Source organism: Ailuropoda melanoleuca, chromosome 11 (assembly GCF_002007445.2).
Source record: "Ailuropoda melanoleuca isolate Jingjing chromosome 11, ASM200744v2, whole genome shotgun sequence".
Classification (NCBI taxonomy): Eukaryota; Metazoa; Chordata; class Mammalia; order Carnivora; family Ursidae; genus Ailuropoda; species Ailuropoda melanoleuca.
This window is the reverse complement of record NC_048228.1, coordinates 67,250,646-67,273,647: the sequence shown is the minus strand read 5'-3', so window position 1 is coordinate 67,273,647 and position 23,002 is coordinate 67,250,646. Positions and strand designations below refer to the sequence as shown.

The following is a 23,002-nucleotide window of genomic DNA, read 5'->3' as shown; positions in this document are numbered from 1 at the left end:
TTTTGCTTTCTCAATTAGCACAGGCAGCTCAAATTAACATCTTAAAGATGTTCACTTTATGCACCTTCAGATCTAGTTTTTCTTTTTGGTCTACACAGTTCTAAGACACTGTCAGTTTGTTATCAGTGACCTAGTGACTACTAGTAACCAATGACTTTGTCAGGCAGCCTCTGACACTTCAATTAATCTCATCATCCACACTAGCTAGAAATGTGCAGGAATTTATCTTTTTTTTTTTAAGATTTTTTTTAAAAAGATTTTATTTATTTATTCGACAGAGATAGAGACAGCCAGCGAGAGAGGGAACACAAGCAGGGGGAGTGGGAGAGGAAGAAGCAGGCTCATAGCGGAAGAGCCTGATGTGGGGCTCGATCCCATAACACCGGGATCACGCCCTGAGCTGAAGGCAGACGCTTAACCGCTGTGCCACCCAGGCGCCCCTTTTTTTTAAAAGATTTTATTTATTTATTAGAGAGAGAGCACAAACGGAGGGAGAGGGAAAAGCAGATTCCCCACCGAGCAAGGAGCCTGACATGGGACTCCATCCCAGGACCCCAGGATCATGACCTGAGTGAAAGGCAGACGCTTAACTGACTGAGCCACCCAGGCAACCCCAGGAATTTATCTTTTTAAGTAGGGGTAGTGTGGAGGTTGAAAGGTGGTATGTGATTACTTCCAGAAGATTGGCTTATAAAAATATTTACCGATTACCATTTTTCTCTCCTTTTTGTCTGTTACAAAAACCTGGTTGATCCTGGGTACAGAGAAACAAAACAAGATAGCAGTCTCTGAATGGTTACCTTTGAGTGGCCAAAATAAGTAACAGTGCCCTGTGGTATGAAGCTTAATGAAAAGTATGTCAACCTTAAAAATAAAACTGCCGGTTATTTTACCAGCAAAAGATGTGCTTATTTGAGAATAGCAGAGAATTGCAATCTGGGACATGGAAGCTATGGCAGAATCATAGCCAAGACTGAAGAACAAAGGAGAGGACTGCTCTTTCATAGAGGAAAGGGGGGAGTTGGGAAGGGCTTCTCATGGGCTGAACTGTGAATGCCTCTCATTGGCTGGGCTGCTGGGATTGTAAAAGTAGTGTCCACCTGCCATGTGCCTCTTCCCCTTGGGTCTGAAATTGCCGGCCCGTGCTGGGTGTGAGAGCTCCCCCTGCTGGTGTCAAGACTTCATTCTAAATGAGGTCTTCTTTTTTTTTTTTTTTTTAAGATTTTATTTATTTATTTGATAGAGATAGAGACAGCCAGCGAGAGAGGGAACACAAGCAGGGCGAGTGGGAGAGGGAAGAAGCAGGCTCATAGCGGAGGAGCCTGATGTGGGGCTCGATCCCATAACGCCAGGATCACGCCCTGAGCCGAAAGCAGACGCCTAACCGCTGTGCCACGCAGGCGCCCCAAAATGAGGTATTCTTTTATTAATTTTCACAAGTACCATGACCATCCATAGACCATCCAGGCTGAGTCATAGGAAACCCACTTTATCTCATGGCAGCAGACATGTACTGACTACACACCATGTGCTGGGCAGCATAGGTAAAGCATGAGAAGAACAAAGGCTGGGGGAGTGCAAATTACTTGCATGCAAAAATACTAATAATTTTGTCTTAGAGTCTAACTTAAGAATGTAACATTTTTACATTGTTGCAGAACGAATGCATTATGATTTATGTTCTACATTTCACTAGCAGATTTCATGTGCTGTCATGTTTACTGTCACCTCTCCTTTGTAACAGTAACTAAGTTTTTTTTTCTTTGTCATTGGGGCAGCCAGGTGGGAGGCTGGGAGGCTGTTGTTGCATTGGGAGTCATATTGAGTACACCTTCCCTGTATTCCCTCCCTTTCCCCCTGATCCAGCTGCTTCTATCAGGCAGTGTGGAGTTGGTAGTGAATATAAAAATGAAGAACTCACAGTTTAGTGAAGAAGAAACACAAGGCAGACTGTAAAGTGTGCTAGGATAGATCAAAATGCTATAGGCACTTAGAAGAAGGAGTGATTATTCTGGTGAAGAAGGATCAAATAAAGAAATATAAGGAGGTCCTTACAGAGGAAGTGATATTTGAGCTGGGTCTTGAAGGATGGGGAGAATTTTGACAGATGGAGAGGGGGTGGAAAGGTAAGCATGAAAGCCATGGTATATTGAGGTGGCAGGAACATCTGATGTGGAAGGGAGTGGCAGAGGCAGGGCTAGAAAAGTGGGTCAGGCAAAATTCGGAGAGATTTGAAAAAGGTGAGGAGTGCTGACGTTTTTTTAGGCAATGGAGAGCTATCCAAAGCAGCGAGTGACATAATTGCCTTGACTTTGGAAGGATGACTAGGATCAAAGAGGCCTGGTTCTAAGGCCAGCATTCCCTCTAATTAGCCTAGTGACCTTGCGCAAGTCACTTCACTTCTCTTGGCTTCAGATAATCTCATGTATAAAATCAAAGGGTATGGGGCAAGAATTATCCAGTCAGTCAGTAAACAGATATAGTAGTTACCAAGGGCTTGGTCCATGCCAGTTACCAAGTGCGTTGTTGGTGCTGGGATACAAGAGCAGACATACAGGCCCTTTGCGATGGAGGCGATAATTCTGGTGGGAGAGGGACCGTAAATAGAAAACACGTAAGTATATAATATAATGTCCTAAGTGCTTTAAACAAAGTAAAGCTGAGTGAGTGGAGTGAAACGTGGCACTGTTTCTGGATAGAATAGCCCAGAATACTTTGAAGGGGGAGAGCCATGGGAATATTTGGAATCTCTTCCAGCTTTCAAATCATAGGTATAATTAAGTGAAAAGCTGTGGGAGTTCAGCCTCTTCAACATCGATTAAAATCAGTTTCCAGATAGATGTTGTTCTTACAGTTTCGATTAGTTCCACCAATATGGTTATTGATGGGCAGGATCTTCTTAGCGCTCCATCTTTAGATAGCTTGACTAAGTACAGCACAATCTCATTTTAGAAAACAGTTTCTTTGGTGTGCTGAAAAAATGCCACTCGTGTTGGTAATTTGGATGCCATCTCTCTCCCTCCGCACATTATCCCTCTCAAACCTTGCAGTGTATGGAAAGGGAAGATGTTAACATTTAACCAACTAGATTTGAGGTGGGTGTTCAATATATTGAATAGCTCTTCTGAGTTATTTTAATATAAATTAAAATTAAGTGGGAGCTCTGGGACAGCCCTGTTTTAATTAGAGCTTGAATGCATCTTAGGAGACCATTTCTGCCAGTTACAATCATAACAGTGGCATTACGATTTTTTTTAAAAGAATTGTTAATAAGTTAGGTCTATCCTGACATCTTCCAAGTTTGACGTGTAGGTGATCCTTGTCAAATCAAGTGAAAGGCTGAAGAATGCAAACATTTTTCTTTGGCCCTTAACCTTTTTCCAGGAGATGTGAAATAGTTGAGCAATGATCAGCAGAAGAGTATGCATACAACTGGCTTGTTCTTTATATGAGATATTAGGTTGGAAAATCTGGACTTACTATTTATTGAGGACCGTTAGAGATTTAAATCGATTTCCCACAAATGATGTCTGCAGTGTTGGGAAGCTAGAGTGGTGGGTTGTACTTTTAGAGATGGTGTAAGATGTGACCTCTGCTGGCCTAGAATCCAGGCTATGCTCCTTGTTTCCTTGCCCAGTACTTCACAGCCAGTGAAACTGGCCCTGCCTGAATTATTTAACTCATCTTATCCTTTAAGATAGTTACAAGCAGTTGTTATAGAACTGAATGATTTATAATTTGGGGCTTGCACATGTATTTTCGTTCTTTCTTCATTTTCCCTTTTACTGAAGATAGAAGTACCTTCTGGGTCTTTGGTTCTGCCTGCTGATTGTTTCTAATCCCTGCTCTAGATTACCTCATTCTGCCAGTCCCTGTTGTAATGTGATTTATCTTTTTAAAATTAAATTCTCATTAAAATTCCCTCATGCATCTATCTTTCTCAGAATGTTTAGCTGTTTGGTATCGAGCTTGAGAAGAAAGGAAAGACCTAAGGAAGAAAGGAAAGAAGGAAGGAAGGAAGGGGAGGAGGGAGAGAGAAAGGGGAATTCTGTTTGGACATGGTACTAAAAGGTCATGTTAGTATGTGATTATTATATTTGAATTTCTGAAATTTTTGTTTTTTCTCAAATGTTTAAAAATATTTTTTTTTTAAAGATTTTATTTATTTATTCGACAGAGATAGAGACAGCCAGCGAGAGAGGGAACACAAGCAGGGGGAGTGGGAGAGGAAGAGGCAGGCTCATAGCAGAGGAGCCTGATGTGGGGCTCGATCCCGTAACACCGGGATCACGCCCTGAGCCGAAGGCAGAAGCTTAACCGCTGTGCCACCCAGGCGCCCCTAAAAATATTTTTATTATGGCAAGTATATATAACATAAAATTTACCATTTTAACTTTTTAAAAGAAGATTTATTTATTCATTTTAATGAGAAAGAGAGAGAAAGAGTGCACACACTGTACGAGAGAGCGAGGGGAGGCACAGAGGCAGAGGGAGAGAAGCAGACTCCCCGCTCAGTGCAGATCCTGACATGGGGGTGACCTCACAAACCCAAGATCATGACCTGAGCTGAAATTAAGAGTCAGTTGCTTAACCGACTGAGCCACCAGGCACCCCACCATTTTAACCAGTTTAAGTATATAGTTCATTGGTATTAAGTACACTTAGAATGTCATACAGTCATCTCCACTCTTCATTTCCAGAACTTTTCCATTATCCCAAACAGAAACCCTGTGCCTGTTAAACAGTAACTCCTCATTCCCCCCATTCCCTGGTAACCTTTTGTTCTACTTTCTGTCTCTGTGAATTTGCCCATCCTGGGTACTTCATGTAAATGAAATCACACAGTATTTATCCTTTGGTGGATGATTTACTTCAAGTAGTGTAATATTTAAAGATTTATCCATGTTGTAGCATATATCAGACCTTTATTCTTTTTTGTGGCTGAATAAAATTACATTGTATGTATATAACACATCTTAAAAAATTCATTCATCTGTTGATGGACATTTGAGTTGTTTCTGCCTTTTGGCTCTTATGAATAATACTGCTGTGAACAGTGTTATGTATCTTTTTGAGTTGTGGCTTTGAATATATATCTAGGAGTAAAATTGCTGGAATCATATGGTAATTTTATGTTTAACTTTTCGGGGACCTGCCATACTGTTTTCCATAATGACCATACCATTTTAAAATCCCACCAGCAGTTGCACAAGTGTTCCGATTTCTCCATGTCCTCACCCGTTATTACTTGTTATCATAGGTAATATGGGTTTCTCCTGCTGTCCAAAAGTAGAGCATTCCTTTGAAACCCTTTGTAAGCCGAAATGGCATAAGATGAAGAAGCAATTACAATTAATTTACATGGAAAATATTTTGAGCATTCCCAGACTGCAAAAATAACCTCTTAGGTTTTACCGATACCTACAATATCTCTTGTTAACGGGCATACACAATAAATCGTGATAAATTGCAGATGCTCACAGGGACGGTTTAAAGCTATGGAGGCCTGACGCTGAGATGCTGAGTGTAGTGCTTGGGGAAGGAGCTTGGCAGCGCCACTTTCTCGGCTCAGGATGTGCACTGCCTCTGTAATGGCTCCCTGCAAAACAAATGCTGAATGTTTTTTTTACTTTTTGCCTTTTTTTTGGTAAAATCCAAAATCCTTTTCAGATTTTTTTCAGTTAGTGAAAACAGGTATTGATGTGAGTCTTTTGTAGAAGCAAAGTGGCGTATCATAAACTTTTGAAAAGCAGGGGAATAACTATTACATTGAATATATATACCACATTTTGTTTATCCATTCAGTTGTCAATCAGCACTTGAGTTGCTTCCAGATTTTAGCTATTGTAAATAATGCTGCTATGTACATGGGTGTACAAAGATCTCTTCAAGACCCTGTTTTCAGTCCTTTTAGGGTATAGACCTAGAAGTGGAATTGCTGGATCATATGGTGATTCCATTCTTAATTTTTCAAGGAACCACCATGGGTGGTTCTGCAGTGGCTATACCATTTTACATTCTACCAACAGTGCACAGGTTCCAGTTTCTCCACATCCTTGCCAACACGTGTTGTCTTTTTTTGGGGGGGGGTGTTGTTTGTTTTTTGTTTATTTGTTTTTTTGATAATAGCCAGCCTGACAGGTGTGAGGTGATACCTAATTGTGGTTTTGACTTGCATTTCTCTAATGATTAGTGATGTTGAGCATCTTTTCATGTACTCATGGGCCATTCCTATATCTTCTTTGGAGAAATGTCTATTCAAGTCCTTTGTCTGCTTTTTATTTAGATTGTTTGCTTTTTTGTTGTTGAGTTTTAGAAGTTTTCTATATATTCTAGGTATTAATCCCTTATCCAATATATGATTTGCAAATATTTTCTTCCATTCTGTGGTTGCCTTTTTTTTTTTTTTAAAGATTTATTTATTTATTTATTTATTTGAGAGAGAGAGAGACAGCCAGCAAGAGAGGGAACACAAGCAGGGGGAGTGGGAGAGGAAGAAGCAGGCTCCTAGTGGAGGAGCCTGATGTGGGGCTCGAACCCAGAACACTGGGATCATGCCCTGACCTGAAGGCAGATGCTTAACCACTGCGCTACCCAGGCACCCCATGTGGTTGCTTTTTTATTCTATGAATACTGTCTTTTGATGTATAAAATTTGAAAATTAGTGTGAAGTCCAATTTGTCTATTTTCTCTTTTGTTACCTGTGCCTTTGGTGTTGAAATTGTTGCCAAATTCAATGTTGTGAAGCTTTTGTCCTGTGTTTTCTTTTAAGAGTGTTATTATTTTATTGTCTGGGGTCTTACATCCTAAAACATTTGGTCCTTAATCCATTTTGAGTCAGTTTTTGTGTATGGTGTTAGGTAAGGATCCAGTTTCTTTCTTTTGCATGTGGATATTAAGTTTTCCTAGTACCATTTGTTGAAAAAGGCTGTTTCCCCCCATAGAATGGTCTTAGCATCCTTGCCAAAATCATTTGACCATATATGTACGGGTTTATTTCTGGGCTTTCTGTTCTATTGTATCAGTTTCTAGGTCTGTCTTTATGCCAATGCTATTGTTTTGATTACTGTAGCTTTGTAGTAAGTTTAGAAATTTAGGAAGTGTGGGTCCTCCAGTTTTGTTCTTCTTTTTCAAGAGATTGTTTTGATTATTCTGGCCCCCAGAAATTCCATGTGAATTTTAGGAAGAGTTTTTCAATTTCTGCCTAAAATGCCATTGGGATATTAATGGGGAGTGCATTGAATCTGTAAATTACTTTGGGTAGTATTGACATTTTAACAATATCAAGTCTTTCAAGCCATGATGTGATGTGTTTCCATTTATGTCTTCTTTAATTTCTTTAAGTAATATTTTGTAGTTTTATTTTTGTTTGTTTATTTTAAGTAATCTCTGTGCTCAATGTGGGGCTCAAACTCATGACCCCGAGATTAAGAGTCACATGCTGTACTGACTGAGCCAGCCAGGCACCCCTGTTCTGTAGTTTTAATTGTACACATCTTTCACCTCTTTGGTTAAGTTAAGTCCTAAGTATTTTATTCTTTTTTTTTTTTTAATTTGAGAGAGAGAGCACAGGCAGGGACAGGGGGAAAGGGAGAAGCAGACTCCCCACTGAGCAGGAAGCTTGATGCAGGGCTCAATCCCAGGGCCCTCGGATCACGACCTGAGCCAAAGGCAGATGCTTAACCAACTGAGCGGCCCAGGCGCCCCCTAAGTATTTTATTCTTTTTCATGTGATTGTAAATGGATTTGTTTTTGTAATTCCCTTTTTACATGGTTAATTGTGTGTAGAAATAGAACTGATTTTTGTGTGTTGACTTTGTATCCTGCTACTTTGCAGAATTCATGTACTCTAACACCTTTTGTGTGTGTGTGTGTGTGTGTGTGTGTGTGTGTGTGTGTAGTCTTTGGGGTTTTCTACATATAAGATCATATCATCTGCAAACAGAGATAATTGTACTTCTTCCTTTCCAATTTCGTTACTTTTTATTTCTTTTTCTTCCCTAATTGCTCTGGCTAGAATTGCCAGTACTTTGTTGAATACACATAATGAAAGCAAACATCTTGCCTTCTTCCTGATTTTAGAGGAAAGGCTTTCAGTCTTTCGTGATTGAGTGTGATGTTTGCTGTGAGGTTTTTTTTTTTTTTTTTATGGAAGTAAAAACACCACTTTATTTTTCTGAGTAAAGGCTAATCACTCTAAATTCGGAATTCTAAAATCAAAACATAAGAATTCTCCCCTCCTTTCCCTCACCTTCATGGAGGGAACCAGTTGAGGAGCTGTCAAGCGCTCTTGGTGGTCTTTGTCTCTATGAAACAAAAAACTCTGCTGTGGGATTTTAATATATGACTTTTATTAAGTTGAGGTAGTTTCCTTCTCCTTCTGTTTGTTGAGTGTTTTTATCATGAAAGAATATTGAGTTTTGTTAGATGTTTTTCTGTATCAGTTGAGATAATCATGTGGTATTTTTCCTTCATTTTATTGATAGGCCATATTACATTGATAAATTTTTGTATGTTGGACCATCCTTGCAATTCAGGGATAAATCCTACTTGGTCAAGGCTTATAATCCTTTTAATATGCTGCTGAATTCTGTTTGCTAGTATTTTGGTGAAGATTTTTGCATCAGTGATTCTAAGGGATATTAGTCTGTAGTTTTCTTTCAATGTCTTTGTCTGGCTTTGGTATCAGGGTTATGCTGGCCTTATAGAACAAGTTAGGAAGTATTCCCTCCTCTTCAATTCTTTTGAAAATTTTGAGAAGGATTGGTATTCGTTCTTTACATGTTTGGTAGAATTCACCAATGAAGCTCTCAGGTCCAGGACTCTCCTTTGTTGGGAGATTTTTGATTACTGATTCTATCTCCTTACTTATTATAGGTCTCTTCAGATTTTCTCTTTCTTCATTATTTAATCTTGGTAGGTTTTGTGTTTTAAGGAATTTGTCCATTTTATGTAGGTTATTGAATTTTTTGGCATACAGTTCATAGTACTCTCTTAATACTTTTCGTTTCTGTGGAATCAGTAGTAATGTCCACACTTTCATTTCTGATTTTAGTAATTTTGAGCATTTGCTTTTATTCTTAGTTTATTTAGCTAGAAGATTGTCAATTTTATTCATCTTTTCAAAGAACCAAGTTTTGGTTTCATTGTTTTTTTTTTTTCAAATTTTCTGTTCTCCGTTTCATTTATGTCTGCTTAATTTTTATTTTCTACCTTCTGGTAACTTTGGGCTTAGTTTGTTCTTTTTCTAGTCCCTTAAGTTGTGAAGTTAAGTTCTTGATTTGAGCTCTTCCTTGTTTTTTAATGTAAGTGTTGATAGCTAATTTCTCTAGCACCTTTTGCTGTACCCCATAAGTTTTGGTGTCTTGTGTTTTATTTTCATTTATCTCTTAAGTATTTTCTAATTTTTATTGTGATTTCTTTGGTCCATTGGTTGTTTAGAAGTGTTTAATTTCCACAATCTTGGGAATTTTCTAGTTTTATTTTTGTTATTGATTTCTAACTTCATCTCATTGTGGTCAGAGAAGGTACTTTGTATGACATCTTTTTTTAAAAAAATATTTTATTTATTTATTTGAGAGAGAGAGAGACAGATTGATAGAATGAGTGGGAGGAGGGGCAGAGGGAGAAGCAGACTCCCTGAAGAGCAGGGAGCCCGGTGTGGGACTTGATCCCAGGACCCTGGGATCATGACCTGAGCCGAAGGCAGATGCTTAACTGACTGAGCCACTCAGATGCCCTGATATCTATCTTTTTTAATCTCTTGAGACTTAATTAGTGGCCCAGCATATGGTCTATCCTGGAAAATGTCCCATGTGAAGTTTTTGCTTCATATATTTTGATGGTCTGTCATTAGTTGTGTGTTTATAATTGTCACATCTTCTTGCTGTATTGAACCTTTTATTAATGTTTAATATCCTTCTTTGTCTTTTGTAATATTTTTGTTTTTATTTATTTTCTTTAAATATTTTTTATTTATTCATTTGAGAGAGAGAGAGACAGAGAGAACACAAGCAGGGGAGAGGCAGAGGGAGAGGGGGAAGCAGGCTCCCTGCTAAGTAAGGAGCCAGAAATGGGGCTCAATCCCAGGACCCCGGGATCATGACCAGAGCTGAAGGCAGACGCTTAACCATCTGAGCCACCCAGGTGCCCCAATATTTTAAAATTTAAAGTCTGTTTTGTCTAATACTAGTATAGCCACCATTGCTCTCTTTGGCTATTTTTGTCTGAAATATTGCATCCATCCTTTCACTTTTAACCTGTTTGTGTCTTTGGATCTCAAGTGATTCTCTTGTAGATAGTTTATAGTTGGGTCATGTGTTTTTATCCACTGTGCCAATCTCTGTCTTTTATTAGGAGAGTTTAATCCAATTATATTTAAAGTAATTACTGATAAGGAGGGACTTAATTCTGTCATTGTGCTATTTGTTTTCTATACGTCCTAGAGCTTTTTTGTTCCTCATTTCCTATATTACTATCTTCTTTTGTGTTTAGTTGATTTTTTTTGGTAGTAAAATGTTTAAATTCCTTTCTTATTTCCTGTATAGCTGTTTTCTTTGTGATTACTGTGAGGATTACATTTAACATCCTAAAGTTTAACGCACTAACATGATTTTATAGAACTTTAATAACATACAAAAACTTTTTTTTATAGCTCTGTTTCCATGAACCCTTTTAGTTGTTGTCACAAAATTACATCTTTATACATTGTGTGCCCCAAATCATAAACTAATAATCCTTTTAAATGCATTAGTCTCCTAAGCTATGTAGAAAAATTGGGAGTTGCATACCAAAGTTACAGTAATAGCAGCTCTCACATTAATAATATCTTTTTTCTTTAAATGTATCAGTCTCTTAAATCATGTGGAAAACAATAGAGATGCAAACTGTTGTTACAATTATACTAGCTTTTATAATTGCCCATATATTCATTTTTATTGAGATCTTTATTTTTCCATACAGCTTTGAGTTACTGTGTAGTGTCTTTTAGTTTCACCTGTAGGACTCCCTTGAGTATTTCTTGCAGACCAGGTCTAGTGGTCACAAATTCCCTCAACTTTTTTCTAATCCAGAAATGTCTTAGTTTCTCCCTTACCTTTGAAGGACAGATTTGCCAGATATAGGATTCTTAGTTGACACTTTTTTTCTTTTAACACTTTGAATATATTAGTCCACTGTCTTCTTACATCCAAAGTTTCTGGTGAGATATCTGGTTATCTTATTGAGGATCCCTTGTATGTGGTGATTCTCTTCTCTCACCGTTTTCAAGATTCTATCTTTAACTTTGTCTTTTCAAGGTTTCATTATAATGTGTCGTGGTGTGGGTCTCTTTCAGTGTTCAGAGTACTTGGAGTTCATTGAAATTCTTGAGTGTTTATATTCATGTCTCTTATCAAATTTGGAAAGTTTCAGCCATTATTCCAATATTCTTTCTGTTCATTTCTGTCTCCTTCTGGGGTTCCCATGATGCGTATGTTGATCTGTTCCATGGTGTTACACACATGCACACTTAAGCTCTGTTTGCTTTCCTTTGAGCTCTGTTTCTCAGCGACAATAATTTCCATTGTCCTATCATCAAGTCCACTGATTCTTTCTTCTGCCTCCTTACAACTGCCTTTGAATACATCTTAGTGAAGTTTTCATTTCTGTAATTGTACTTTTCAGCTTAGAATTTGTTTTGCTTCTTTTTAGGTTTTCTCTCTCTTTAATATTTCCATTTTGTTAATACATCATTTTCTTAAATCTTTCCACATCTCCCTTTAGTTCTTATAGCATCTTTAAGACACCTGCTTTAATGTCTTTGTCTAGTATATCTGCCATTAGGTCCTTTTTCAGGGACAGTTCCTGTTGATTTGTTTTTTCCTTTGAACATATGCTTTTCTATTCCTTTTTTGTGACGTGTGATGTTTGTTTGTTTGTTTGTTTGTTTGAACACTGGACATTTTAATCTAATAATGTGATAATTCTGGAAATCAGATTATCCCCCTTACCTAGGGTTTGCTCTTTTTTGTTACTGTTTCTGTTTTTTTGGTTGTTGTAGGCTATGTCTGTGAAGAGGATTAGCCTGAAGTTCTTTTCTGAGCCTTTCCCTGGGCATGTGTGATCATTTTCTAATTTTTCCTGTGTATATGTTTTTTTGTTTTGTTTTGGTGCAAAATGGTGATTTTATTAAAGCATGGGGGCACGACCTGTATTCAGAAAGAGCTGCTGCCCTGGGATTGTGTGGAGTAGCTCAGGGTTGTTTTTGAATGTCTTGGTTTTTAACGTCTAGCTCCTTGAGAAGGGGGAAAAGTGAAGAGTGAAGTGGGGGAGGGTAGAGACACGGGCCCTTTAAATCTCCTGGAAGTCGCTTCAGCCAGAGGGAAGAGGCTTGCAGTACTAGGGGGAGGTGCAACAAAAGCGGTTGCCAGCCTCTTTGTCTGCACTTATGTGGTCAGAAGCAGCAGTCAGCAATCAGAGCACAGATCCCCAGTAGTTGGAGGAAAGAGTCCTTTTTGCCCACCCTAGCTCCCAGTCGTGCAAGCTGTTCTAGGAACACATGCAAACACAGTTGCCTGCCACTCACTGGCTGGGGGTGGAGGATGAGTAGCTGCTACTGTGCTAAGAACTAAAATTGACCAAAATTAACTATATTTTATAGTTCAGATTTACCCCTGGAAGTTGCAAGTCTTCAACAGACTCCAGAGTTGCAAAATAATTGCATCGGACAGGTTCTGCCAGTGAGTTGTTTTCTAGGTGGGGAGACAGATTCCTGGTGCTTCTCTCTCTGCCATCCTACCAGAATCCTCTCCCCTTTGCCCAATTTTGAATTGAGTTGTTTGCTTTTTTTGGTGTTTAGTTGTAGGAATTCTTTATATATTCTAGATATTAATCACATATCAGATCCATAATTTGCAAATGTTTTCTCTCATTCTGTGAGTTGTCTTTTCACTTTCTTGATCGTGTTCACATGTTTTCTTAACTCTAACAATTATACATTCAAGTGAAAAGAAATTAATATAAAAAACAAGCAGCAGGCACAAACCTCGCTATACAAGTAGATGGTAATATTGGCGCTGTTTGATGAAGGCTCCCAGGAGAAGACAAGATGACCAAAGTCTTTGAGTCACAGTCTGGATTCATGTTCCCTTAGAGTTTACAAGTGCTTCTTCTGGGAAGCCGGTGGGCAAGGCCAGGAGTGAATCCTGAGAAATGTAGGGCTGCTTACAGTCTAACCATCTGACATAAACAGGAGTTGAGTAAGGTAATTCAAGTATTTTTTCTTCCATGTTGCTTCCCAAAACTTTGCTGATAACCCTAATCTCATTTTCTTCCATATCTCTATCTACTTGGATTTAGCACTAATATTTTGCCTATGGTATTCACCCTTTGCCCCATTATATCTTCTTCTGTGTTAATTGTACATTTTGCTAATTGTACATTTGTCCTGGTATGCCCATAGCTCATTTTGGTGAGAGAAAAACTACCCACTAGTTCGATCAGTAGCCAGATAAGATTTCCCTCTGGTTATTTCTTTTGGGGACGGGATTATGCACTACAGTTACATCTGCAAGATGTTTTTCATTAGTCCTCTTTTTGCAGCTGCTGTATCCAACTTTCTCAAGAAACTTGCCCTTTTGACCTGAATTGTCGTTGTTTATAAATTGAAGCTGCAGTAGTGTGCTTATAGTTTTCATTGTTAAAGAAAATTGCCATTACTACTCTACCCAAACCCATAGTTAGGATAATGGGAAGAAACATCAGTGTACACTTATTGGCTCTTTGAGTCTGGGAAACACTGAGGTGATTATGTGAAACTAAGTAAGCAAAAAATGGCCATCACAGATTTTCAGGAAATGGTCTTTACGATGTGATAGATGGAGAAAGAGCCTGAGGAGATAGCATAAGTTTTCAGTACATGATCCCTCGTCTTTTAATTTTCATAAGTAAAAACAAAACAAAATAGAACAAATTCTCAAGGAGCGTGAAGGTCATTAAGAAGTTTAGAAATAGCTGTGGTTCCTGACGTTTCTCTGTAGAGGTGCAAAGTTGGAAGATGGAAACCTAACCTCTGTAGTTCTTTTTTTGATTGATAAGATGGGTGCATATAAGAGCCCACTTTTTGTGCACCTGATCAGCTCCAAGTGTGGTCTGCTGTAGAGTTAGCATTGACAAATATGTTGATATAAAAGCAGGAACTATTAATCACATCTTCTTTCCACTCCCAGGGTTCCATCTCAGTTCTTAAGAATGGATAAATTTCATGATGCTAGTATTGCAAAAATAGATTCAACAAGTGTAGATTTTTTTTTTTTTGGCAATTTTGTCTTTTTATAAGAGAAAAGAATTGTTCTCAGACGCAGTCAATCTTCATTTTTACTGAGTGAAATAATAATGCCATAAAACTGCTTTGTTGGAATAATTTTATAGTTACCAAATTTTTATATGTATAAATGTGTATGTATACATATACATATGACTTTACATTTTTTTCAAGATTTACTTATTTATTTTAGAGAGAGAGAGAGAGCGGACACAAGCAGGGGGAGAGGCAGAGGGAGCGAGAGAGAAGATTCCCCTCTGAGCCCAGAGCCTGACATGGGGATCTATCCCAAGACCCTGAGATCACAACCTGAGTGGAAACCAAGAATTGGTTGCTTAACCAACAGAGCCACCTGGGCGCCACTATGACTTTGTTTTTATACAATCTTATTTATAAATAGTTTCTCAAAATTTAGCATTTGTATTCAATTGGTTAAAGAGCCAGTATCTTCAAAAAGGTAATAAGGAAACAAGTGTTTCTTCAGAGGATATTTCAGAGTTTTATTGCACTGAGTAATGTTTCAGTATAAGACAATGAGCCATTTCTGTACCTAGCCTCAGGTTATTGAGTCTTGCAGTATTTTTTGGACTCCTTCCTTCAGCCATGACAAATGTGTTAGCATCTGTCTTAGAGCTAAGAATAGTTTAATATAAATTCCATACCACCCACCATACTTGCAACAAGAGAAGAAATAAATAAGAACTTTCCCATTCCCAGTAGATTGAAACTTCCAGACTCTGACTTTAGCAGATCTTATTTCATGAACATCTCTAAATATCTCTGCACTATTTACAGGGTAGAAACAGTATAGTTAGGCAATCAGGGTTCAGGATTGAGCTGTGTACTCGTAGGACACCTCTACCTACCTACCAGCATGCTATGGACTTCTTGCTCTAAATCCTGCAAACTGGAGCTCCCCTCTCTGACCATAGTCTTCGGCAAGACTTCGGAAAGGCAATTTCAACACTTTCTCAGGTATTTCAGTTCCCTTAAGATCTCAGTTCTTTTGACAGACATTTTTTTTTGTTTAAAGATTTTATTTAAAGAGAGACAGCCAGCGAGAGAGGGAACACAAGCAGGGGGAGTGGAAGAGGAAGAAGCAGGCTTCCCAGCGGAGGAGCCCAATTTAGGGCTTGATCCCAGGACTCTGGGATCACGCCCTGAGCTGAAGGCAGATGCCTAATGACCAAGCCACCCAGGCGCCCCACTGACAGACATTTTTTTGAGTGTCTGCTATGTTGACATTTGGTAGGTGCTGCATAGTAATAACTTACTTCAGTGTGGATCAGTACACTTTACAAGGTACTTGCGTATATGTTAGCTCACCTAACCATTATCCAAGCTCCTTTTCTTTAGTGTTTAAGATGAAAAACTTTCCTTTTGCAAAGCTGAACTTTCTACTTATTTTTTAAATCTTCATTACCTTCCATCTCCTCAGAAACTTTGGTCTGAGATTATCTCCCTTTCCCACTTGTTCTTTCCCTTCTTCATATATATATCCATAGGCCTGGCCTATTATTAAAAAACAACTCTCTCTCTCTGCCCCTCCCTCTGCTCATGTGCCTTCCCTTTTTCTCTCTTTTTCTCAAATGAATAAATAAATAAATCTTTAAAAAATAAAGGGAGGGAGTGCCTGAGTGGGTCAGTTGGTTGAACAACGGACTCCTGGTTTTGGCTCAGGTCATGATGTCAGGGTTGTGGGATCAAGACCTGTATTGGATTCCCCACTCAGAGGGAGGTCTGCTTGGGATTCTCTCTCACCCTCTCTCTTTGCCCCTCTCCCTGCTTGTGTTTGTGCACATGCTCTCTCTCTCAAATCAATCAATCGATCTTAAAAAAAATAAAAATAAAAAACAAACAACTACCAGGGCTTACTTGGAGATGGCATTCAATATTTTTCTCCCACTCTCTTACTCACTCACTCACTCACTCACAGGTTTTTCCCAAGTAGAGCCTCAAGTGTTTACCTTAACTCTTAACATTTCTACTAATTCCTCATGTTATGCATTCTGGCTTCCTATCCTCATCTTCAACTGAAACTACTTTTCAAAGATTCATCAAAAATTTCAAAAAAATGAAGTGACCTTTCTGCAGTCTATATCGGACACAGTTTGGTCATAGATGACTGAAGTGATTCTTCACCCTTCAGGACAACTGAAGTCATCTGAGAGTTGCCAGTGTGGCTCAGAATCACCAACTGTGGTTGTTGGGCAGTAGTTAAGGAGACAAGCCAAAAGTAGGATATTCAGAGCTGTCAGTCCTTGAGGAAGATGATGAAGTGCCTCTGGAACCTCTTGATGTGAGCCTTTATGTTCACACAGGTGACAGGGACCCATTATTTTCTGTGATTCATCACTTTCCTTTTGTACTTATGCATTTGTGGGATGAGGCCACTGACAAAAGTACCTCTGCTTTTTCTTCATGTCCCTACAGGTGATCCCCAACTCCTCTGTAGTACTTACAGCTTCTAGTGAGATAAAGTCCAGGCTGGTTCATCTTAAAACTGAGTATGTGCTGTCTTGGTTGACTTGGGCTCATAGTTTTGAAGGTGCCTTCAGGATACCATACAATGCAGAGCAGGAGCTGTGGTTCTCTTCGAACACCAGAAGGCAGCCATGCAGTGAGTTAGTTTTGAATACCCTCTCAAGAGATAAAAAATCAGACAATTGTATTATTATCTCCATCTTTAAGTTTTCTTGGGAGCATTGTTAAATATGTCAAAGCTCCAATGTTGTGCAGAGGGAATCTTCCACTTCATTTGGGGATCAGTAGTGTATCTAAAATTTTAATTGCAGTCATGATTCCCAACAATGTGGCTAAGAGGCAGGTGTAGAACTGTGGTAGTGACTCTCCTTGGTAGAAAGAATTGTTTTGCTCTGGCTCTATATGTCTATCTGGAAAACACATGTACACACAAATGCATACACTCTCACACATGCAGTATAGGGAAGGCCTGTTATAGTGCTGTGTGCACTGAAGAAACTAAATAAATAGCTTGTTGAATTATTGCATGAAAATATAAATGAACACATGAGGAGCAAGGGTTCCTGGATGTTATAGGTGACTGGAAAATAGCATAGAGGAGGAAAGAAGATGGTGATAGGAGAAAATAGAGGGAAGTAAATGGGTAAGACAAAAGAGTAAAAGTTAGATACATTCAAAAGAAATCTAATGAGTAAGTTAGAATTAGTCAAGATGGCACAAACACACACACATAGATCAATGGAACAGAATAGAGAACCCAGAAACAGACCCACAACTATGGTCAACTGATCTTTGACGAAGCAGGAAAGAATATCCAATGGAAAAAAAGGCAGTCTCCAACAAATGGTGTTGGAAAAACTGGGCAGTAACATGCAGAAGGATGAAACTGGGCCACTTTCTTTACACCATACACAAAAATAAATTCAAAATGGATGAAAGACCTATGTGAGACAGGAAACCATCAAAATCCTAGAGGAGAACACAGGCAGAAACCTCTTTGATATTGGCCGTAGCAACTTCTTATTAGACACATCGCTGGAGGCAAGGGAAATAAAAGCAAAAATGAACTGTTGGGACCTCATCAACGTAAAAAGTTTCTGCACAGTGAAGGAAACAACCAATAAAACTAATAAGGCAGCCTGTGGAATGGGAGAAGATATTTGCAAACAACATATCTGATAGAGGGTTAGTAACCACAATCCATAAAGAACTTATTAAACTCAACACCCAAAGGACAAATAATCCAGTTAAGAAATGGGCAGAAGACATGAATAGACACTTTTCCAAAGAAGACATTCAGCTGGCTAATAGACACATGAAAAGATGCTCAGCATTACTCAGCATCAGGGAATACAAATCAAAACCATGATGAGATACCACCTCACACCTGTCAGAATGGCTAAAATGGACAACTCAGGAAACAATAGGCATTAGCAAGGATGTGGAGAAAGGGGAACCCTCTTACCCTGTTGGTGGGAATGCAAACTGGTGCAGCCACTCTGGAGAACAGTTTGAAAGTTCCTCAAAAAGTTAAAAGTAGAACTATCCTATTGCCCAGCAGTTGCACCACTGCTAGGTATTTACCTAAAGGATATAAAAATACAGATTTGAAGGGGTACATGTACCCCAGTGTTTACAGCAGCATTATTAACAATAGCCAAACCATGAGAGAGCCCAAATGTCCATCAACTGATGAATGGATAAAGAAGACATGGTGTATATATACAATGAAATATTACTCAGCCATCAAAAAGAATGAAATCTTGCCATGTGCAATGACATGAGTGGATCTAGAGTACATTATGCTAAGTGAAATAAGTCAGAGAAAGACAAATACCATATGATCTCACTCATATGTAGAATTTAAGAAAGAAAACAGATGAGCATATGGGGGAGGGGGAAAGGAGAGAGGGAAACAAGCCATAAGAGACTCTTAATGATAGAGAACAAACTGAGGATTGTTGGAGGGAGGTGGGTGGGGGATGGGCTAGATGGGTGATGAGTATTAAAGAGGGCACTTGTTGTAATAAACACTGGGTATTGTATGTAAGTGATGAACCACAAAATTCTACTCCAGAAACCAATATTGCACTGTATGTTAACTAAAATTAAAACAAACAAAAAAAGAATTAGGATGGTTCAGATGGTACACAATAGAATAAGAGTTGCCTGTTCTTTTATAAAAGATTATATAAGACCCTTGCCTTTTCAGGAAGGAATGGAAGTCTTCATCTAAGAGCCTTTGTTTCTTATAGAATATTAGGTGTAGAAAATGGGAATTCAGAAAAGGAACTCCGATAAATACTTCTTTAGAGGAAGGCCAAAAGCAGGAGAGGAGTATTTATTAGGGGAGAGGGGATGAGTGTCATGGAGGAAGAGCCAATTCCCTGCCCTTGCTTAGGCCTTCAGTTAGATACTGGCATGACTTGATTTTCTGAAGAATCTGGCCTGTCCCAGAACATGCCTCATAATATCTCAAATTTTCATCATTTGCTTTACTTATTTGGTTTTGGTTACCTGTCCCTAAAGGGTTCCTCTTAAAAATGCAGTTCTTTGCTCGGGAGACGTAACCTGTTATTAGCATGGATTAGTGTATCTAATTAGCATAAATAACTTAACACAGAAACAGGTTCTGGTTCTACAGCTCCTTGTATGACAAGGCTGAATCTCTCTACCTCATTTTTCAGATCAGATGATTGTACTAGATTCTGTCATTGATTTAGAAATTCTTATTGAGTGACAGTTACATGCTAGAGGTTGTTTTTAGATCCTAGAAGAACCACCGTGAGCAAAACAGAGTAAACTTCCTCTCCTTCTAGAGCTCAATTCTGGTGCGTAAGTGTGGAGGGCAGGCAAACAAACAGATAAGTGAAATATATAGTATTTCAGGTCATGGTTTAAGTTTGGAAGAAAAAACCAGGGAAGAAGGATGGTCCGGACATATGAGGGTGGGAAGATAGTGGTGTTGGCAATTTTAGATAGGGTGGTCAGGGACAGTCTCTCTGAGAAGTTGACATTTGAAGGAGGTGAGGGAACTAGAAACCATGTGCTTATCTGGAGGAAAAGAATTTCAAGCAGAGCAAATAGCAAGTGGCATGGGCCTGAGGCAGAGCCTGCCTCCCATGTCTGAGGGACAGTGAGGAGTCCCTGCAGCTGAAGAAAGGAAGTGAGCAGAAGGAGAAAAGGTGCAAGGAATGTAGAAGCAGACTCTGTGGGGCCTTGTGGGCCACTGCAAGGGCTTTGGCTTTTATTTCAAATGAGACAGGAAGACATTGGAGGGATTTAAGCATCAGAGTGACATGACTTTAGGGGAGTAAGGGTGTCCTCATGGAATCCATTTAGAAGATTATTCATAGCTTGGACTGGAGGGATAGTGGTGGAGAAGTGTTAGGTTCTGGGTATGTTTTAGAGGAGAGGACACAGACAGACACAAGAGAGAAGGCCATATGAAGATGGAGGTAGTGATTAGAGTTGTGCCTTCACATGTCAAGGAATGCTGTGGTGAGAAGCTGGATGAGGCCAAGAAGGATCCTCCCCTGGAGCCTTTGGAGGAAGCATGGCGCAGCTGACGTCTTGATTTCACACTTCAGACCTCCTTAACGGTGAGAGAATAATGGCAGCCTTAGGAAACTAAGACAGGTGCCTGTTAGACATCAATGCGGCGATATTGATGTGACAAATGAATTTGAATTTCAGGGAACAGAGCTGGGCTGGAGATGTAAAATTGCTAGTCTTTAGAGCTGGTGTTTAAAGCAGTGAGAGTAGGGGCGCCTGGTTGGCTCAGTTGGTGGATCATGCGACTCTTGATCTCAGGGTTGTGAATTCGAGACCTATGTTGGGTGTGGAGATTACTTAAAAATAAAATCTTAAAAAAAAAAAGCAATGAGACCCCCAGGGAGAAAGTGTCTTGAGAAGAGATTAGGTCCCACGACAGCCCCAGGGCGCTTCTGTGTTCCGAGGTTGGACAGGTGAGAAGAAGACTTAGGAAGACTAGCTGGTGAGGTCATTCAGGCAGAAGTCTGGGGGGAAGCGCTGACTCTTTCTCCCTTTCTGTGAGTACCAAGGGGGAAAATGATGTATTGCATTAGAGACCTCCTACTTTTAAGGTGCTTGGTAAGCTTTTGGTCTGTACTAACCTCAGATATCTTCCACCAGGGAAGACTATATTTTATGGGAAGAAGAAAGGAGAGGGAGAACCCTCTATCCTGCTCAAGAGGGAGCTTGAGTAGAGAGCTGCCAGAATACTGTTGGCGCGGCAGCAGGGAAGCTGTGTCTTTGGTCCTTCTCTCCTCCTACTCCAAAAGAATGTACCCGATCAAAGGACAAGTTAGAATCAATTAGAAAGTTAGACTCTTTCAAGTAGTTACAGCAGGTTGAGACTAGAAGGGGCTTAATTAATTCGGTAATGTGTGTTCGAGCTTAGCATACAGCTAGACATACAATGGGTAAGCAATTTACGAAACTATTATTAGTTAATATCTACTTTTTAATCCTAAACTTTTATTTTGCAGATAAGGAAATTGAGACTTATGTTCAGGAACCAACAGTGACTGCCTTAATCTACACTGAATGGAGAAATTAGCAGAGTCCTTAGCTTGGCATCCAAGGCCCCTGCTTTCTGGTTCCAACTCCATTTCTGTTCTGACTCCTCACCGGCCACTCTCTCCTCACCCTCTACTCCGTGCACATGTCCTTCCCTCTTGATTCCATGCCTTCAATCCTTTCCACTTTGCCTGTAGTCCCTTCCACTTCCTCTCTCCCTCTCCAGCTCCTTGCCCATTTTCATGGTTCTAACAACACCTGTGAATTCTATCCTGACCTCCCTGCCACCCTACCTTCTTCCTCTTCAAAATTCTCTAGCAGGATTCCCAGGGCACTATCTGGGTGCTGCCCAGCTTCTAGTCCCTCATACCTCTCCTGCGGACATCTCCAGCCCGTGTGGCAGAACAGAGCTTGTTGGGTAAATCCTGAGGGAAGCAGCCCAGGGGCTATTCAGTATGTGTGTGTGCGTGGATATGTGTGTGTGTGTGTGTACCCTTGGGTTCTTGAGGAGAAGAGAATTGTGGTTTTTTTTGCTTGGCAGCTGTTCTGCAGAAGCCCTGCTAACAGAAGTTGTGTGTCTGGCATGGCCTGTGTGACATTTTGCCATCAATTATTACCTTGTAAAAAGACCTTGTAAGTCTTTAAGGTTGGATCCTTTCATAATATTATCTGAATTGAAATAGCTAGTATAATACCCCTATTTGAATGGACAACTTCTGAGAATCAAATAGGTTACTTCTTTTGGTAAGACTCATATTCTCCTAAAATTTTTGCACTAGGATAAACTTAGAGTAGCCTAGAAAAAGAAAAACTTGATTCCTTGCAGGAAGATACTGCTAACAGTGATGTGTGCCCACAGTAACCAGTGTCTTTTCAGATGGACTCTTCTTGCTTCACGGGCAGAGGAATACCAAGGCTTCCTTGGTAACAATAATGACAGATCAGTCATCTTGTATTTACCTTTGCTCCTCTGTCTAAAATTGTATTTACCTTGTCAATAGATGATCTAAGTTATTTTCCTCTACCTTAGTATGTTGTGATTGTAATAATTACTCTTAGTGCAGGTTGCATTTATTTATTTAATTCTTACAAAAGTTTCAGAATTGGGATATGTGGGTCCAGATAAAGCGTGAACTCTAAGGTACATAGTATAAGAAACATAAATTATGCTTCTGTTTATACTTTCACTCTCATAAATTATTTTTATTTGTCTTTCTATCTTGGGTATCATAAATGTGTTCATTTAAACTCTGAGTAAATGGATACATTATATTTGATAGCATAGCATAGTTTATTCCCTCATAGTAACTTGAAGGTAATTCATTTGAAGTTGTTGACATTAATGAAAGATAGTTTATAGAAATGAAGACTCATTTGCTTTAATGTCAGTGTTGCTTCATGGCTGGTAACAAGCAAGAGCAGAAATAAAATTCACTTATGTTCCATCATGTGATTTCTATTTTTATCCCTTTTTAAAAAAAAAAAACCAGCTTTTAAAAACTTTTTTTTTTTTTTAAGATTTTATTTATTTATTTGACAGAGAGAGAGACAGTCAGTGAGAGAGGGAACACAAGCGGGGAGTGGGAGAGGAAGAAGCAGGCTTCCAGTGGAGGAGCCTGATGTGGGGCTCGATCCCAGACACTGGGATCACACCCTGAGCCGAAGTCAGACGCT

General features: G+C 39.3%; 1 long non-coding RNA gene across 1 annotated transcript in view; it reads left to right on the top strand.

Moving 5' to 3' along the window:
- LOC117804435 overlaps window positions 1-22,742 on the top strand; it is a 31,121-nt gene extending 8,379 nt beyond the window's left edge. Inside the window, exons 3-4 of the long non-coding RNA XR_004628869.1 lie at window positions 20,278-20,388; window positions 21,298-22,742. This is a non-coding gene — a long non-coding RNA (uncharacterized LOC117804435). The remainder of the gene's footprint in view (window positions 1-20,277; window positions 20,389-21,297) is intronic.
- Window positions 22,743-23,002: the final 260 nt, after the last annotated feature.